Below are 20,876 nucleotides of genomic sequence, written 5' to 3'. Positions count from 1 at the left end.
GTTTCTGTGCTTTTGAGCTCTGTGCGTGAAGGATTGACCACAGGCACTCAACTGCATCAGTCTGGGTGAGGCAGATCAATCTTACACTGTCACAGGAATATGCACAGGGCAAGAGCAGTTTAGAAGCCTTCTGTCTAAAAGAAGTGAGAAGCATAGTGTTATTCTATCAGGGAACTCAAAACCAAGAAGGAAATTAACAGACCTACAAAACAATTGAGGCTTCTGAATCCAGCACTATTTAGGCACTTTTCATCTGTGAGGGAGAGGAAAAGATGTACAAACACATGACAGGTATCCTGATTCCCAGGCCAGTGCTGTCCACAAAGTCCATCCTTCATTCTTTGTGTCCTTCTCAGCTCAGGGATGTTTTCAAATAAGTATTTTCCAAGGACAAATCCTCTTTCCTCTCTACTTCCAGTGAAGTTACAGAGATGAACCCTCATATTTGCTCAGCACAACACCTCAAAATTTGTTTGCCCCAAGCAACTCTATGTTAACAAGTTTTATAGAAATAAGAAAATAATACAAGATTTGCCCTGGAACAAACCTGAATGATAAAATCCCTTAGTGAACATTTTTGAGACATTGTTTTTGCATTTAATTTACAGCTTCCTAGTGTTTATCTCTTCAGGTGGGATTTTACAAATTAGCCATGAGTAGGACACACCCCACTTCATAATTCCCTTATCTTATTTAAATAGGAGACAGATAGCAACTTCTATACATGCTCACACCTTGCTAATAGAAAACAGTGATATATTGAAAATTTCCTTATCACCTCCAGTTCCCACACAGGTGTTCTTGGTGATAAACTACTGAATGATATAAACAGTGATTTCAGGTAAAAAGTAACAATTAGTCAAAAGGAAAAGGAAAAAAAAAAGAAAAAAACCACAAGTTAAACCACATTTCCTGAGAAGGATTTGGAGTTGAAAATACTCAAATACAAGACTATAAGTGTGAATTTTTTCAGTGAGACACATAATCCCTTGGACTTGCCTTTAGTAATGCTTGCTGTCACCTCTCACAACCCATAGGCAATTTCTCTTTCCCTTTTGAGATGATCTTGATGGGCAATTCACAGATATGATAAGGAAATGTATGATATTCCTTTTGGTGTCAGGCAGTGCAGGTTTGTCTCCAGTGGGTGCTATCACAGATAGGGTGTACAGCTATTCCTGAACAACAGTGGTAGGAGAGTTATTCTGGAAGAGGAATTACTGAGAAAGCTCTCTCCATTTTAGTTCTTCTGGGATTGTTCTTTCAGATGTAATAGAGAGCATTTAAGTGTATTTAAACCAGCTAAACTGTGTTGCTGCTATTGTGCAATGAGCGTATTGAATACCTCAGGTCCACAAAAAATTGTGGAAGTTTGTGTTCTACATTGCCTTTGATTATTTTCTTTTTTGTATTCCAAAGAAATTCTTTATTTTATAGCCCTTACTAATTCCTTCCAAACAGACCACTAGAGGCCCAAAAAATAAAAGAAAATTCAAACTTGTTTTTGCAGAAGTGCATGGCCAAGCTTTCGCTCCTGTGAAGGTCACAGCGTTCTGAACAGGGTCACTAGAGACAAAACTGGAAACTTGAGCACGTGATGATGTTTTCAAAAATCCACCCTCTCACAATTTTCCACCATCTGCATTAATTATCCAGTAATGGTATAAACTAAGATTAGTAATTCATAAACTCTTTGATAAAATGTAAAAGAACAGAGTATCAGTTTAACAGAAGCAGGAATTCAAACATACATTAAATTTCCCAATAAGTATTCCAAGGTTATGTCTCAGGCTTTTTCCAGAGCAACACTGACTGTGCTGTCTGTCAGGACAGGACTCTGGCTTTGCATTTATTATTCATGTGGTACCCAAGGGGTTTAGTGGCTGCACTCAGCCAGGCAGACATCACCATGACTGGACAAGAGTACCTCAGTCTAAAGAACAGCACTGCCATTCTCTTATCAATTCTTCTTAAAGTTTCTGCCAACTTACGGGCAATAAAATTATTTTCAAAAAGTGGTAATTTTGTTTTAGGGGAAAGAGTAATGCTTTTTTTCAGTGGCCTTTAGATTATTTCTATAGAACCAACAGAGTCCTGTTGAGTAGGGAAATTCATCTTAGATTTTATATCAGACCTACCAAATTTCTCTGTTATTTCCGCCTCACATGCTTTTTGTAGTGGTTTTATGCCCCAGTTATATTCTCCACATATTGGTGTCTATCGAACTTCTGAAACCTGGAGTTAGATACCTGGTTAATAAGTCTGAGTTGTTTTGGGTTTTTTGTTGGTTTTGTTTTTGTTTTTTTTTATTTCATTCCCTTTCCCAAAGGGCACCCAACAGTTAAAAAAAATAATCTTCAATGTTTTCCATAGGTCAGGTGTTGTCTGAGTAGGTTTCTTCTGGCATCTACAAGAGGTACCAAGTTAATGACAGAGGTTTCTAGGCCCAGAAGGCATGAATTACTAATGGAAGGGTCCACCTTCTCAATAAGAGATACAGGGTGCCACTACATAGGCACAGCATGCCAGTGCACAGCTGAACAGCATCCTTAGCATATCTGCTTAGCAAATATTGCTTTCTCAAACCCTCGAGGCAGATGGGATTTAGACCAAAAGTGCCACTGGCAAAACATCTATTCCAAGGGCAATGATACAGAGTATCAAATATATTTGCTTATTCCTAGGCATTCTTGATAAGCATCAGATATGCTTAACACTTCCTGAGAAATCTTTTCACAGGAACAGGGCCCCATAGGTATAATTCATCATGCATTAAGCAAATTGGAATAAATCTCTTGAAGCATCTTTGCATTCTTGAGATCTGTTGCATTGTTTTCATTTGGAGTGGCCACAAGCAATCACAGAGGTATTTTTTATTCTTGTTGCAGCTCTTATAACACGAGTGTTGGCTGTGGATTATGGCTCACACTCCAGCAGCACCAGTATTGTCTCATGTCCCTGACTCTTTCTTACTCTGCTCAGTCAGGGTCCAGTTGGATGCCACCATCTGTCAGAGTCCACGAGGAGGCATGGGGTCTGAGAGTGGATTCTCATGAGAAAGACAGCAATGTGAACAGGAAATGTCCCATCAGGAATCCTTTCTTGGGACGGGCTCCTGTGGAAAAGAACAAACCCTTATTGTCACTATTGCAGCTTTAGCTTTATATTCTTGTGCTCATCCTTTGATTCATTCTCTCACCCCCCACTCTATTCCCATCCGATGGGTGGGAAACAGGATATTTTGTGAAATTCTTTCCTTCCTGTGGGTCTACATGACATCTTTAATTAGCAACTCTCTGCAATGGAAGTGAACAATTAGAAAGCACAACTATCCTGCTGATGAGATCATAATACAGTTACTTTTTGAACAGGTATTTAAGGCATCCCTTTCTGTCATTTACTAAGATCATTGATGTTATTATTTAAAAATATCACACACCAAAAAATGTCTCAAAACACTTCCCTACAGAACTAGTGATCAGGAAGAGCTTTACAAGCATTCTCCATCTTTGTAACCCCTGAAAGTTTTTTTGGGGTTTTTTTGTGTTGCAAAGAGTGGTGGAAAGGAGACTCTGCCTTCTTCCATGGACAGAGCTCCAGCCAGCTGGCACCTGCCATTTTACCTGGAATGTGTAGGAATACTTGTTTATTTAATAACCTAAATGCAGGAGCTGATCAGTGTGATGTGTGCTTCTACAGAAAACCCCAGTGGCTGAAAAGATTTTTGTCAGGGTGGGATTTGACACTATGGAGGCACAGAAATCAGCAATGCCTTGGAAGAAGACCAAATATAGACAAACCTGGCATGCTCAGAGAACCTGGAACTAATCCTTCCTTGTCCTGTCCTGTAGGCTGATAGGCGTAAATGCTATTAAGCCTCATCTGGCAGGTCTGCCCTTAAATGCCAGCAGTCCAAGTGATAGCCCTCCACTTCTGGATGTCCTATAGTGTTGACCTATCCCTGTCTTCAAGATCCACCAGGATGAAGTTTTCTTTTCCTACTGCTGCTCCAAGGGACATTAAAATGATCCTGCTTTCTGATTTTCCTTCCTCTTTTTCCTTTGCTTTTTTTTATTAGTTTGAACCTCTGATGTTCTACCTGGCACCTGGGAGAGCTCATGTACACCACTACAGAGCAGCATACACTCATTCTGTGAAAACAAACAGTAACAGCACAAGAAGCTAGATCAGAGAAAACCAGGATCTCTGAGCCAGCATGACATTCCAAAATTTGGGGCTGTGAACTAAGAAAATTGCAGAACAAAGTACAGGGTTGTGCTTTTGCTAAAATATCTGTCATTTCCCAAAGGTGTTGGAAAGTTGGTGTGAAAACCAGTGTGGGATCTCACCAGGCTGTACGTCACATCTGAGAGGACACAGACAGGAATGAGAAGATTTTCAGGCTGAGCTTGTGTGCCAAATCTCCCAACTGTTATCTCACATTGTCCCAGCAACAGGTCTGTCTACAGCTGCTCCACAGCACAAAACAACTGCAGGCACTGCCTCCTCATTTTCATACAGATCTAATCATGAAACAAGAATGTGCTTGGTCATATTTGTGCTGGGACTGCATGTCCTCAGCAAAGTTTGCACACCCCGATAAATTAGCTTGCAGTTGAAAATAGAAACTACTACTGTAATAACAGAATGCACATTTCTCTGAGCAAAGATTGTCAGGGTGTGAATATTGCTAATAGCAATACTACACATTAATAGACATTTCTCTGAGCAAAGATTGCCAGGGTGTGAATATTGCTAATGGCATTTAGGGTCTTTATCTCATCTTGTAAAGCGTTATCAATCAAACTACAGGTGTTAAGCAGGTAAAAACTGTAGTTTGAGGCGATAGATAAGAACTTTTCCCTTGGATCTTAAGCATTGTTTCCTACTAGACCTTTCCTGAGAGAAAGTGTCAGGATATCAAAGGGGAAAAGAAATACATATTTTTAGGCCTTGGGGCATGAGAGGGAGGGGATTTTCTAGATAGTTTCAGGAGAAGAATTATCAACCTCTCAGAATGACTTCAAATAGCAATCTCTTCCCCAATCACAACCAGATGTTTATTAAATTTACCGAAGAATTTGCCTTTTTTTTTTTCTTAAATAACAATATGCTAATAATATTAAAGCAATGTCTTGTGAACTTGTGAAGTATATGTGGAAAGAGAGGCAAGCATATTTGAGCTGCATAGCTTACCATACACCATAGGCAGCCAAAATAAATGGGTGGCTACATTACTCTGGGGCTTGTTTGAAGTACTGGGATCTAATGCACATCACTTGGTTTGCTCCCAGCAAGTGTTATGCATAGTTAATACACAGAAGGTAAAGAAATCAATTTCAAGGCTATAACTGAAAGCCACTATAAAATTCCACTATTACTGCCATGCTGTAAAGTACATATGTTATTGATTCCTCTGGCCTCTTTTACATGGGAGGTGACTTGGTGGCTCGGGGCCTCAGCCTTTTATCTGAATTCAGACCCTGCCCAAGGAATCTGTTTGTCTTACTTTGAGTCTCATTTTGGGTACAGAAATAGCTGCATTTATAGCAAGGAAAGGAAGATACCTATGCCTGATTCTAGTTTGAATCACAAGTGTATAGTTTTGGGAGCTAAAAATCTGTAATTCAGAGCAACAGGTCTTTTTATGACACAAACAAATTTTTTTAACAACTTTATGCTTCCTTCCTACTCCAAAAAAGAAAGAGAATGACAAAATGAAAGATATAACTAGGAGTTACAAGTCCTAAACAGCTTAAAACCATGGGGAAAAGTAAAAGCCCTTTTCTCTGTGCAGTTGATCAGAGGCTTCAACTCATTTTTGAGGCAGGCAAACCCTTTGACAGTCATTTTACAGTCTGGGAAGAGAGGCTGGGATGCACCCAGGGACCTTACTTGGAGCGGGCACTGGAAAGCAGAGGCCAGAAACTTGGCCCCACATTTCCAGTTTTGAGCTCCAGCTGCCCAACCTGAACTCTAACCATGGGAACTGCAAGCCAAAACCAATCATGAAAAGAGAAAAGAAAAAAAAAAAAAAAACAAAACTCTGCTAGGAAAAAGACCTGCAAAATTCTGTGCATATAACCTGATATCTGGGCTATCTACCTTCTAACACAAACCACTGCAGATGAAACAGCCAATCTCCTCACACACAGGTACATTTTTAAATGAGCAGATTTTGTCTGGATTTCAGCCAGACTTTAGTGTGCTATAGGTTCAGTTAAAACATTTTAAATAAGTATCTCATTTTGTACTGATCATCTCCTATGGCCACTCAATTTTCACAGAGTGATACAGTATTGCTTCTTCTAATGGTCTAAGTCTACTAAGAAAGGCAGTGCCCCTGGAAAGGTGAGAATTTTTTTGTGCCTAAACAGAAAGTAGGTCAAAACCCAAACACTGACTCTGAGCCCTTTGTATGCTGGAGAAAATAGCCCTGGACCTGTGAACCCAAGCTGTGTCTGTGCCATGGTGTGGTCCAAATGTGGAGGAGCTCTTTCCAGAAGTCCAACTACAGCAGCAAGGGATACATGCCAGTTAATTTACCCCATTTATTACCTGAATCTAACAGTAGTTGGTCAGCCTCCGAACTGAAGAACTCAATCTCAGTTACCAAGATTGACTGATTGGAGTAACTGAAGCAATCTTATTTAATGTTTGCCTTAAATGATCTGGCAATCTGATTCAGATAAGATTTCAAACAGTCTCTGTGCTTTTGATCTCAAATTAGCTTCAGGATTAACTCAAGCTTGGTTCAGACACAGTAAAAAATTCTTTTAATTGTATCTTACACCGCAGCCATGCTCAAGCCGTCTTCCTGATTCCACCAGATTAATTAAAATCTCACCTCTACCCAGTTGTGATAGTGACAGTCTGAACTGTAGGACAGTGCTGGGAAGCTAAGGGGAGAAGTGAAACAGCACTTACAGAAACTCCTGTGGCTGAAGAGTTGTTGCAAGAGGGAGAATCCTTGCTGCCTCTTTCTTTTAAATGGTGTGATCTCGTCTCTCTGGTACACAAAGAAAAGTGTCTGTGAGCAATAAGATCAAGAGACAACATGAGCAAATGACATTAATTTAGTTTATACAAGACAGCAGTGAAACTCCAGTTCTACCAGTGAAAGCTCAAAGTGAGCCTGAGCCTTTAAGGAGCTCTCCTTCTGCCTTCTGTTCACTTCACAGCATGCTTCAGACAGAAATGCTTCTAACATTTTGAAGGCATACTACACAAGGGGTTTGATTTCTTTTAACATAAAAAGACCTATTTTATTATAAGTATTTGCTTTTAACAGCTCTGTTCCTTTGTGCATTCCTTTCCCAGGTACAGTACAGGTGCTTCAGGGCAACTCTAAAGACAATTTTCAACAGTGGCTTGGGAGCCTAACTATGGGTTTGCTAAACAACAGAGCTAAGCAGACAGAGAGATACCTGTTAGAGTCAAGTTAATGCTGTAACTAACCTCATATAATAAACTCTCCCAGGCAGCCTATTTACAATTTGAGGGGAAACTATACCTTTGAAAATTGTTTTCTAAAGGTATTCTGGTATTCTGGCTCACATTTCTCTGTTCATGGTTAGACTTACATTTCTCTGTTCATGGTTAGACTTTGTGGTATTAATTCCCTTTTTTTTTTCTTTTTTTTTTTCTTTTTTTTTTTTTTTTTTAAAGATAGGGAGGTATCCAGGCTCAGGTTTCTAGAAGTACATAGGTGTGAATAGCTGCAGACATGTGCACTGGTACCTCAGGCCTTCTGAAATCCCTACCCATGACTTGCAGCTCTCTATTTATCATTTACCTTTTGCTACTGTTGAAAGGGACAATAAACACTTTGAAAAAGCTGCTCCTAAGTAGCAAGATTACTTCAGAAGGTGAGTTTGAGGTTTTTAATTCCCTTAGAAATGCTCCACATTTTTCACCTCAGGTCTACAGAAGTGTTTGTGTATCACCTAAAACCACAAAGCCTGATTTTGATTAGGCTGTGAGTACCACTGCTAGGTTATTGTTTTAAGATAGCATCATGGAAAAACTTCAGTTATAACTTAATTAATTCAAACACTATCGTTACTTTTGAATGGAAGCATTTTATCCAAGCAAAGGATCACCCCTGAATGACTGTATTTGTACTGCAGAACCACCAGGTCTCTAGGGTTCAGCTAAGGTCTGCATTCAAAGTTATTGCATTAACACTTATGTTATACTGCTGCCTACAGGTCCATATTTAAAATTAGGGTGTTATGCTAACTTATGTTTAAACAAGGCTCCTGTTGCAAAGCTTAGGAAACAAGCAAGATAAGAAAGGTATGGGAGAAGCTGAGCCCATTTTACTTTCCATGTTTGTGTGTGTAATTGAGTGCATTTCTTCCACTGCCCTGAAGCCACCACAGAGGGGCTGGTTTTGTAGAGAGCTACATTTGAGAGTGCAGTTCAAGAGGAAGAAGGGGATTATGGTAGTGCCTGTATTAGAGGTGCTGTGGAGGAAAGCACAGGGATACCTGGAATGGCAGCCCTCCACATGACAGACAGGTAGGTATCTGATGATCTCTCCTGTGGTGTTTGTTGCAATCTGTGATTTCCCCTTGTGGAAACTGCACATTTTTTAAAGCAAATGTATATGTATTTTGAGGTTGGACACAGAATATAAGGACTGTCTTTTCCTAATTTGTGGTTTAAAGATCCCTTACAAGCAGCCTATAAATCTCAAGAGCTTGTCATGTTGCATCTCACTAATATATTGAAAAAAGGAATAACATATGCCACAGATTTCACCAGAATAGAAACACCATTTTTGTAGAGGCTAGAGTGGGAAAGGGTAGTTTTCCTTTCCAATTCATGTGCACAGTTTGTCTTTGGGTAACCAATTTAAATTGCTACACACATATTTTGAATTTAAAAATATTTTCTGAATGCAGGAAGAAGAAATTTCAACTTAGTGCCTGTAGGGGAGCCAGACACTTCTGCAAGCACTTTTTCTCCTCCCTACAGAACTGATTGATCTTGGCAACTCGGGATGCTGGTGGTTTCAGCTACAGCTAATAGTCACTGAAATTATTTTCCTCCGTGTTCTGTAAACTACGCTATTTCTGCAAAAGGAGACTCCTTTATTTGAACAATTAGCAAACTGACATTTCCTAAGATCATATAAATTAATAGAAATGTTAGCATTTAGCACTCAAAATCTGCTGCACCCTGGAGGCAGGATAAGGTGTAAGTCAGCTCTAATTAAAGTTGTTTTATACCAGGCAGTCCCTGCTGACTGCCACAATACTATTTTCTATGTAATTGTTGGTCAATTTGTTGCAATATATCATCAGGATTACTGAATTATTAGTTATAATTACAACTTCAGAGTCAATAGCGGTGTCACAGCAAGGGTAAGTAAACACCAGAAAATTATGAGAGATGGAAATACTTTTCTAACAGCTACATCATATTAGTAGTACAGAGACCACCCACTGTAACAGCTAGGCACAATGATAAATTCCTACTTGGAGAAAGTGGACTTGGATGTTTTTGCCTTAATGTTCTGCATTCATCTCAGTGACATCCCCCATAAGCTCCTCTTTGATTCCTGCCCACCAACTGTGGAGCACGCATGTGAGGTAGTCTAAACTTGCTAAAACCCATACAATCTGCCACACTAAATTTTACAGCTACCAGTGTCAAACCATCTGCACAAACCCATCCCCAAGGATGCCTCTCCCAAAGGTCTGCAGGTCATTCTTCTATGGCTCTTTGGTCACCCCAAGTCCCATTTTCACACATGGCCTGGAGGATCAGGAGCCCACAGCCTGTCAGAGAGGTACCAGTTCTCCATTCTCCAAAGGCCACCTCTCCAAGCACTATATACTTTTGATTCCTGATATGGTTGGCTGGTTATGACCTCTTGGAAAATTTGCCCCTTGTGTATTTCTGAGAATGGCAACACAATGTCCTCTATGGAAGAAGTGTGATAGAAGTTTCTACTGCTTTTCGCAGAAGAACATAGTATTTGCTGTTACTACTTCGACTCACATGAGAGATACTTTTCAAAACTATTCACCATTTCAAAGGATGCATTAATTTTGGGAAAAAGAAAAAGAGAAAAGAAAAAAAAGTATTTTTCTGTAAGTCAAGTCCAGGACTTCCAGGAAATCCAAAGAAAAATACTTTTGATAAGAAATATCAAGTTTTACTCTAAGTTCAAGGTGTGTTGGGAAATGGACTGAGAGTTCAGTGTGTGGAAACATGACCTGTAAAGTTCAGCATATACTGCAAGAACCAAAACCTAATTAGGGAAGTTGGTCAGACTTTTAACTTATCTACCTAATCTCCAACCACAGCCTCAAAGGTTGAAAATGTGACTCCATCTTCTAAACCAAGAAACAAGTCATTAAAAATTCAGGCTGCACAACTAACATTGCGCTCATTTAACAAAACAAGAGTTCAAAACATAAGAAGTTTAACTCCACATCAGAGACATTTCTGGAAACCGCAGACTTAACGAACTATCTTCCACTCCATTGGTTTCAAATGAAACAGGCACAGAGGCTTTCTTTGGCACGGCCTAACCCTGTTCAACCAGGTGTGGGTTCCAATTAAGTTGCCCTTGTGCAGGAATTTGAAGACAAACATTTGTAAACTTTTTTGTTTGTTTGTTTGTTTGTTTGTGTTTCTAAAACGTACCCGCAGTGGTGGCCCTGCTGAAAGCAGCCCAGACAGCTGGAATGGCAACGCGGAGCCAACCAGCCGAGTCACAGCCCTGGCTCTGTGCGAGCTCGTGCTCTGCTCTCACAGCCTGACTCAGTGGAAAAAAAGAAGTCTGTGGAAGCTCAAGCTACAGTGAGATGACAGGTGACTTCTGGGGAAAAGAAAACCCTATAGCAGTAGCCCCACATCCATTTTTGGAAATCTGGCACAAGTCATTTGTGGGAGAGAAGGTATCGAGCAGAGCTGGCTGGGTGACAGTGGAATAAGTCCATTCCAAAACTGTTCAGGTTTTCCAATTTTTTTGTATGGTCTTGAAATGAAAACAAGAAATTTTAAAATGGAAGGATGTGGAATTGTGTTGAAACATCTATTTCTGAGTTAGAGAGATTGAGTTTTCAGATCAGACATAACCAGAGACCTCAACCTGGGATACATAAAACTCCCCATTCATCAACACCAGCACCTCTGCAACATGTTTTGGCATCCAAGTAGCAGCATATTTTAGTTAAATATATTTCATCAAACGTGTTCTGACGTATTCCAATCTTGAAATGTCATTGTGTCACCAGTTTGTGGAAAGATCAGTGTTTTTAAAAAACTCATAAAAATAAAGGACTGGAAAAGAAGCCGAGGAACAGTCAGTCACTCAAAAGACATTTGTCAGCAAAATTAAATATAAGTTCAGGCATATTCTGTTTCATCACATACTGTTCCTCTTAGGGGTGAAGCACTTAAGTAATTTCTCTATTTTGGAATGAGACTGCAAGACAAACAGTTTATCTTCAGTTTGGCAAAAGAAAGTTACATTAACGTCTATCAAGATGAAAGCGGCGCAAACCAGAATATTTTACAGCTTAAATAGTGACTCTGTTCTTCAGCTATGTGTAAACTATTCAACTCACAGGATGCAATCAAATGTCACTGTCTCAATATGAGTTCCCAGTTATGTGGAAAACACAAATCCCTGTAATTTATATATGCACACACACACATATACAGTACCTATATATATACATACACACATATAAATATAATATTTTCATGTATACACATGGATGCAAACCACATCTGGACTACCATTAAAATATTTCTCCTACCTCCTCAATAACCACAGTTACAGTAATCCCTAAAAGGAACAGAGTAGGGCTAAGGTCAGCTGTCTCTGATCAGCAGTGTTTGTACAAAGTGATTTTATGTTTAATTTGCACTAGAGATTGATATCAAGTTATAATTCTGGCTCAAAAGAATTTTTATGGAAGAAAAAAATGTTTGGAAGGTTGAAAGATTTTCCCAAAGGAAGGTTCAGGGAATATATGAGAGCTTATTTATCGTTTCAATACTTTTGCAAACTGGAAAACGGGGAGAAAATTCCCAATCTTGGTACTTAAAACACTGAATTATCAAAAGAAAGTCTGTATTGTATTTTTTCTGCTGAAATTAAAATATTTATTTAAAAAAAGAGGGAAAACATAATGTGTAAAATTCAGTCTACTCTTCAGTGAAAATATTACAGTTTTTTCATTTTAAGACTGTTACCATCTTTTCACCAAGTTGATTCCAACATGATGTACATTTTCCATCAAGTTTGAAAGAGTATTTAAGAAACACCTTCATTTCCATGAGAGTTCATAGTTTGGGGCTTTATTTATTTTTTTTCCCAAATGTTTTTATTGAAACAAATTTCAGCCTATTCTAGCTTGTATTTTGGATTCTCTCAAAATTCAAATTCAAAACTTCAAAGCAAGCCATCTCCGCAACCATTACTTTTGTAGGATTTTGATCAAAGCCATGGAAATTCCTGGTTCCACCCTGCAATAATGAATGGGCCCAGATTTCATTTGAAATCCAGCTCTGAGGAGCTGACTTACCCATCTGGTTTGCAAGAATCCTGCTGTCTTCACCTGACCCAAGAGCATCTCCGCAGAGCAAAGCTCTCCTCCAACTGGAACGCATCCATGCAACACAGTCCCCATTCCCTCGATGTGGGGGGGCACCAACATTTGGCTGTCAACCTCCTGTTTACCAACCTTCTCCAAGTTCAGAAAGCTCCTTCTTTCTGCATCCTGAAGATCAAGGGGGTTTTGTTGGTTTTTTTTTCTTTTAGCAATTCACTAGATAGCTGTTTGCCTAAAGAGACCCTCCCACTGCTCTTTTATCCTCTGAAGGCAGGCCAATTTTCAACTACAGCCTGGTGGTTGCCTGGGTTAACCTCTGCCTTGTTTCATGAGGCTTAGAAACCCCAATACACCTTTCAAATGGCATGTCTGATCACACTGCTCTGGCAGATAAGCAGAAAATTAGAATGAGCTTCTCCAGGTAAGCCCCAGCATGAAGGTATCGTCATCTTCCAGGAGGGGGGAATGCCTGGCAGGCAGGCATGCAGGCAGGCAGGCAGGTTTGGAGATAGTTATGATGGGGACACAGAAAAGGCAGCTGTGTAACAGCACAGCCACAACACTCTTCCAGTGCCTCTGCCAGACAAGGCTGTGGTGCTTTCTTCTATGAGGAATTTGAGAGCACTTTTAAATATTGTACATAAGAAATTTAGGTGGCTGTTGAAGATGAAATTATCCCTACCTTCCTCTATATAGCTTATATTCAAGTATTTTAGTTTTGAAACTTCATGTTTCAGTTCAAGGCCTTTATTCTGTAAGTTTTCCTACTGTTTGTAGGATTTTTCCATCATGCTGGTAGCCTCTTCCTCCTCTCTCACCGTGACCGGTGAGATTGCCACAGACCTGTGCAATAACACGGCAAAAAACATGGGTTACTACAACTTGGTTTCTAGTTTCCATTCTTTATGTTTCTTCAGGTTCAAATGCAAACTTCACTGCACAGAAAAATTTAGGTCTTGCAGTTGGTGCAGACAGTTTTCACGAACTAAATTGTCCTTTGAGTGAGGGGTGACATCCAGAAGAGCCTCTGAGTTTTCCAAACTGACTCTGGGAATCTAATTACTCCTCTGGATACCTGGCTTTCCTGAGGCAAAAGCTCTCTTTTCCAAATCAGGATGTGTTCAAAATAAGTACAATTGAAAGAAAAAAAGAAAAAACTCAACCCCCAAAAAAACCCAAACCGAAACAAAAAATCCTCCAACAACTTTCAGCTTGGCATTTCAAGTGATTTTTTTCAACTTCAAAAACACAGGAGTTCAGAATTCTCCACCAAATCCCCACTATTTAGGTCTCTATTCTCTTGTGTGCCTTTCACAACTTTCACCAAAACCCTAACCAGACATGTAACCATCTCCTGCAGAGGCCAGTGGGATTTAGGCAGATCCGTGCCCCTGCAGCATGCAGCAACTCAGCTGCTCAGATTCCTTCCACAGTGTGGCCTGCAAAAGAAATTGTTTCAAGGTGTACAAAGCATTTTATGCCTGCTGCTGTTGGCAGGGGAAAACTGCCATGGAGCTGTTGCCAGGGGAAGGAAGAAATAAAATCCCCTCAGGAAAGAAAAGAACACACAGGTAGAGAAGGGGGAGTGGGGTGGGAGGCGTGGGGTCCCCTGTGGGACCCAGCCCTCACTTGGAAATAAGATGAGCTTGCTGTTGCAAGCACAGGGTTTGGCCAAGATCCTCCTGTGTGTACCGGAGCATCTCTGTATGTGGATGTCTGCCACACACTGAGGGTTCCTCCTTGCCCCTCTGAGCCTCAGGTATGAGGCCTCCTTGTGAAAGTCTTTCAAAAGCAGTGACTCTTACCCTGCTTCCTGGCTAATTGTGGCCTAATGGCACATCAAGGTGGGCACCCACAACGCTTCACTGTCTGGGAACACAAGTGGCTGCATAGGAGCACAGCCCTTCTGCAAACACTTGGGTGGCTTGGGAAGCCTTGCCTGGGTCTGCCCCTTGTTCCCAACCCAAAACACGCTGAAGCGCTTTCTCACCCACGCTGATTTGCTGATACCCATTTATGGTACAAGAAACTGGACTACAGACCATGAGGCAGCAATTTTAAAATCTTTAAACACCCTTCCTACCCCCATGCAGCCAAATCTGCTTGGAGTGTGATGAAACAGCTTTGAAAGGGAAGGAAGCCACACAGGGGCAGTCAGCCGAGAGATGGAGAGCAAAAGCCATGGGAAAGGTCTGGGACCTGATAGTCCTTCCCTTGATCTCAAGTCTTAAATTTTCTGTTGTATCTATGGTTTCCCCAGAATGTTTTTCTCCAGCTAATGCAGCAGGTATACCCATGCTCATTACCCATGCTCATATTATAGTAGCAGGAATCATAAGAGAATCCATATTTAAGTCCTTTAAATGTTAATGCAAAAAAAAAAATAAGGTTAGATACACAATCTCATTTATCTTCATTCATTTTGGGGTCATGCATATACGAAACTTCCTCTTCTGTAACTTCTTTCACAGTCTCCCACAGAGCCCTCCTGCAGATAGTCCCAGCAGTAACAAAACAATGCTGTTCTTGCTGAATGACAGCACCATTCTTGTCACTCTGCTGAGTGGGTGCCTAAAACAGGCACTTTGCCTCTCAATTCATTATTTTCTCATCACTCTCTGAAAAAACATTGCACCTTCCAAAGAATGAGACTGAGTATCAAAAAGGGATATTCCTGAGCAGAAGATTTTACAGTTTACTTCAGTATACCTTAGATTTAAAAATTTAATTTTTCTTACCTGTCTTATTGAATGGAGTTTTTCAAACTCTTTCAATGGATTCTTTGCCCCAGAGTAAACGTCAGTTCCAAACCACACTTTTATGCAACAAAGCTCACTAAAAGACAGAAAAAAATACATAAATTTTATAGCTGGTTTGCAACTGGGCATATTTTCCAACTAAACTCTCTTTGATCTGATAATTCAATGCTTCATTTTGAAGCAAGTTCTACTACTACTACTACTACTCAAAAATTGTTGCCCAATGTCACACAGAGACTGTATTTTTCAAATATTAATTCACAGCTTTCATTTTAAGGACATGTTTATAGAGGTTGAAAGGAAGTTCAGATAAAGTTGTTGCATTGTGGCAGTATATGAAATGAATTGTTTTAATAGGAAAGAAGTTTAAGATAATCTCTCGGCCTTATTTCCTTTACTGGTTAAACCCCTTTGGTCACGTTTGTGAGAGCAATGCTGGCCAGTTTTGTTTATTTTTCTTTAACTGAAAAATTTTAACCCTAAAAGTAAAGTTAAGGAGAAAAAGTTTGTCCAAGGGGCTTCATGCTATGCCAGCGTGAGTCCTTTTCCAGTTGCAGATGCAACTGGAAGCCAGTGAAGTGATGACTTTTGCCTTCCTATCTGAATTTCTGTGTTCCATTTGTTGTACCCACCATCTGCAAAGGGAAGATTGTCATTGTCATGTGCCAACTCCAGAGATACATAAAAGGAGGATCTAACTGCAGCCAACCAGAAAAATTGTAAAGCTGATGGAAACAGGACAGGCCTGACAAGAAGAGAGAAACTCTTCAGAGGAGCTGTCAGGCAGAAAACTAGAAGTGAGGAGATTGTACAGCACCAGCAAAAGTATAACACTACTTTCTTTAACCATAGGATAAAGGTTAGGATTTTGGTGGTGAAGTCAGAGCAGAGGTCTGAAATCCAGAGGCTGCTGTCAACCAAGATTTCTGTGGTCTGTGTCTTATGCAGATAGAAGAGAGCTCCCATTCCTGGATGACTGCCAAAGTTGTCCTTCTCCATTGGTTTCTTTTTTTCCCAGCAGAGAGGGCTAGACAGTTAGATATATAGCTACTTATGATTTTTTTTTCAAATACCAGAATGTTAAAAATGTGAGGTGGACTGGCCAGACAATAAGTTTCTACTGATCTGTTACTTAACAGACCAGAAACCAGGGACTGTTTCCAGCAACATCATCTATGTTTTCTGGATTTTACCTTTCTCAGGGCCAGGACAGAAAACTCCCTGTTTCTCGCAAAAGTGCTCCTCATGGCTGAGGAGTCTGAGACTGCAGCGCTGCATCTGAGGTCTGAGGTAGCTAAATCAGCAGTCTTGGAGCTCACCCAGGTGCCTGTTTTGTGCAGACATGTCACCAACATGCCCTACATCCACCTCTGGCAATGTGCACACTTGTCCTCCTGCTTGTCAGGCACAATGGGTCACCTCAGGTTTGCGGGAGATCCCTGCAGAGACTAAGGACTTCCATGAGGTACTTGGACCATGTAGGCACAAAACCTTTTCTCAGAGACTGTTCCTTATCTCAGGCACAGCAAAGCATTATTAGCTCAGCTACAGGTAGCCAAACCTGACTGGAAGGCCTTCTGCCAGTTTGCTTGTGGCTGGCGGCCTCTGCCAGACCACTCGCAATGACACCCTTCAACCACAAAACATACAAGTCATAATGCACAACGCACTTGAGCATTAACAGAGGTGTTACAACATGGATTTACTTATGCCAATCACACTCTCAAGGAACCCTTGCAGACGTCACTGGGCTCTGAAAGATTTCCAGTAATACCAAGGAACAAACAAAAAACCCCACAGCTTCATTTCCCAATATCAAAGGGAGAATTTGCCGATAGCACAGCAGCAAGCCATGCTGACTGTGAGCAAACAAGCTCAGTTCTGCATTGCCTACGTCTAACTTTTGTTGAGGTACCTAACTTTGATCTTTGATAAATGAAAATGTTGGCAGGTATCTTCTTTTTGTGCTGTTTCTGGAAATCCTGCACATTTGAAGATTTGGTGAGCTGGCCTGACTAACACATTCATGAATGCTGACATTTAGTTCACAGTTACCACTGAGGTATGACCTGAGTTATTTTTCTCAAGACCACAATCACACCCAGTTCTGCAACTGAATTGATTTTAACATAAGTGAAAATATTTTTGTGTTTAGATATGACAGAGAATAGCATGCATACCTTTGTCCAACAAAAGGACAGTTCATGTCTCCAAAGCTGAGAATGAATGCTCTGTGGTGTCAGTCTTCAAAGCACCTGAGTGTAAAGCAGACACTTAAGTTGCTTTAACTTACACCAAAAGGCAGCTGCCAGGGATGTACAGCGTCACTGCTGCACTGGTTCATTCATTACAACCTTTTCAGCTCACTTTCTGTAGAAACAAAGAGAAGCAGGCGTGCCAGGGGACAATTTTGCAAGGGTACAACTCATACAACAACTTCCTCGTTTTAATTATCTAAGTGGTAGGTGGGTGGAGCACCTTCATAATTTGCTTTTCTCTTTTATTACTGAAATAAAATATCTGAAATATCTGAGGGTGCTGGGAGAGAGGTTGCTCTTATTGCATTCCTTTACAGGCAGCATGGCTTTTTCAGGGACACCTGTCCACAGGAATCTCTGTAAATGCTTTCTAACAGGTCCCCAGGTAGTAGAGAGAGTACAGCTGCTAAAGAGCATTAATGGCAGGACAGCTGCTTGGCTGACAGAATTGGAACCAGCTCAGTGCATGTGCTGGGACTGTAAACAGGAATGAATTTTCCTAAAAGCTTTATAAGTAAAAATGTTTATTTTTTGAATATTAGCAAAATAAAAGGAGTTATGATGTTCCTTTAATTTTAAGTCAAAACATAATGATGTGCAGCTTTTAAGGAGGTTTATTTTATAGCAAAATCTCAAATTGAAACAAGGTGGCTTTGAAACAACTTCAGAAATACCATAGATTTCTTCCTAGATGTACATATAAAACATGCTTGGGCATTTATTTTTTGTCCTTAATGTGTAGTGAAATTGGTCATGAAATTCTGCTTTCCACAAACCATACCTGAGGTATTGGGGAACACCCTTCTGTCTCCCAGGCCTGCCACTGATAGTGAAAACTCGGTGTGTGGTGTGAGAGGTACAACAAGGTATCTGGAACAGGTTATTCCCATGCTAAAAACATGAAATAGAGGTCTTGTTTCAAGGACTGGCACCAAGATGAAGACCCCTGACTCCCAGACTTCCCCCAGCCATAGCCTTCCTCTCTGAGTCAGGGCCATCCAGTGCCAAGAAAGTGCCCTCTTGTGACAACCCCAGCGCAGGCTCAGAGATGGGATTTTGAACCCAGACGAACACCAGCTTCAAACTAGTTGCAAACAACTTAAATTCTTTTTGGAGTGTTAGTAAACAACACATTCTCTTTGGGAAGTTCACCTGAGGACAGCAGAACACAAACTGCTTGCTACTCACCCCACAGCACTTGCAGCGCAGCACACCAGCCTGGATGATGAGCAGTACTTCCCTAATCATCTTGAAATGCCATCCTTATCTTTTTAGGAATGACAGAGACATTCTAAAATCCATCTAGACTTTACCCTGTTTCTCAAAGTCTCTCAAAGGCATTTTCTGCTGTAAATGCTTCACCAGCATCTCATCAAGGGATGAAAACAGTGGCTCTACCACTTGTACATAGCTCTTCACAGTTTCTCCACTTGAGTTTGAAGCTATGCTTGGTTTAAAGTTATTAATTGCCTTTTTCACAGCTGGCACCAGCAGCCTTGCATGTTGACTCAAAGTGTGATGTGATAATTAGGCAGGGTGAGGAATCTTTGTTAAATTTCATTCTTTGGAGCTATTTTGCCTTTGATCTTCACTGCTCTCCTTTCCAGAAGCGTTACAGCATTCCAGCAGAAGCCAAGGGTGGGCCTTTCATCAACCTGGGGGGAAAAGCTTTGTCCTGTGCCCCACGGCACTCTGCTCTCAGTCTCAAACACCCCATTTGGATGACAGCTATGTGCTTGCTGGAGCGCCTGTGAGGTGCCTACAGCCAGAAAAGCATGTATGGTGCACCCTCCACCAAAACACAGATCACATCAACAAATTAAAAGAGAAGTAGGAACAAAGTTCAGCAATGAAATAAACAAGCAAGCAGGCTTTTAATAATGCTGTTTCGCCATTAACGTGATCAAAACTTTGTATTTTACTCTGCGGGTTAGAACGGCCCATGGCACAACGAATTTAAAATCCTGTAAAACCAATGCTTACTCCTTTCTTGGACTCCAAAGCTGTCCATATTCCAGAGTCATGCAAGCAGTTAACTTCAGAACTCTCTTGATTTTAACTGACCAATTACAAACCATTTAAGAGATGGTGTAAAAATAGTTACATAAACTCAGGAATAAGTCCTAGAGCTTTTCTATAGTTATGAATGAATCACTTTCCAAAATGCTCATTCTCGGGCTTTTGTCACTTTTCATTTCTTTGAGATCTGGCCTTTCTACTTGTCCTAGCCTGTTCCTCTCCAGACCTTGGACGGCAAGAAATGCAGGGAGACAGCAAGCCCACCTGAATCTCATGAATCCTGTCCCTGCCATATTATTAACAACACTGGGCTTTTAGCAACACATCAATGCAAGCCAAAGAGAAGCATCTGCCCCAGGAGACATAACTGGTAGGATATTTGCAATATGCATAGAGCAAATAAATGAGAGAATTCATTTTTTCCACCCCAGGAAGGATATGACTGCCTGTTACACTGTGATGTGTGTTGAATTGTGTCCCAGAGGTGTTTTGGTAGTAGAAATTAGGCAGGGGTAGGACACCTGCAATATGGTGTAACTATGCACTTGACAATGAAGGTAATGTCAAAGTGAATGTATGTGAAGAAATGAGCTGTGTGGTGTGTCATGCATAATGAGTTACTCCTGGAAGATGCTTTCCCCAGGCTGCTATCCTCACAGTCTCTTGGTCTTCCAAACTGGGGAGACTGAGTATGAACTGCCTGTTACTAGGTTTTGCTGGCACAGCTCTTTTAGTGGTGACAATCAACAGAGCTTGTGCTCATCATCTTCAGTTTCTTCTGGGCAAATGTGTGAAAATTCCAGTAGGAGATTTCACGTGACTGCTGGGAGATTGACGCTGGTGCAGGAGCAGATATCTGCCTGCTCCATCTCTTATCTGATGGCTAGCATGTTGCTGCTCTTACCCCAGAGAGAGTTCAAAAGAGTAATTCCCTTTAGGGGTATGAGACCTCCTTTTCACACACAATGTGCTGAGCCACAGAGCTTTTTTGCCCTCTTATGCCAGTCTGCCTTCCCTCTCTTCCACATTGCACTCCTGGCTGCAGCTGCCCCTATCCAAAATTCAGGAGGTGGGATGCAAAGCAGCAACTCACAGGTTGTTGTAAAACAGCCATGGCAACAGAAGTACAGAAGTGGAAAGAGGCAAAGAAAGCCCCTTTCTTCTCCTCAGAGCCTAAGGATTATGCAGGATACACGATTTACAGGGCAGGTCCTTTTGTGGATTGGATCAAAGAGGTAACCTGATGCCAAGATGCAGCA

The 20,876-nt window shown here is 40.8% G+C and overlaps 1 long non-coding RNA gene across 1 annotated transcript; it reads right to left on the bottom strand.

Annotated features, from left to right (window-relative positions):
- Positions 1-2,928: 2,928 nt before the first annotated feature.
- LOC128942752 (uncharacterized) lies at positions 2,929-12,737 on the bottom strand. The gene is made up of 3 exons (XR_008483640.1): positions 12,551-12,737; positions 6,928-7,007; positions 2,929-3,115 (listed from the first exon to the last, which is right to left on the bottom strand). It is a non-coding gene; the product is annotated as an uncharacterized LOC128942752 (long non-coding RNA).
- Between the last annotated feature and the right edge of the window lie 8,139 nt (positions 12,738-20,876).

The sequence above is a fragment of the Melozone crissalis genome, unplaced genomic scaffold (assembly GCF_028551555.1).
Source record: "Melozone crissalis strain CALT ecotype California unplaced genomic scaffold, PUWL_Pcris_2 ptg000042l_1, whole genome shotgun sequence".
In the NCBI taxonomy this organism is placed as follows: Eukaryota; Metazoa; Chordata; class Aves; order Passeriformes; family Passerellidae; genus Melozone; species Melozone crissalis.
Note: the sequence above shows the minus strand (reverse complement) of the source record. Positions and strands in the feature narration are given on the sequence as shown.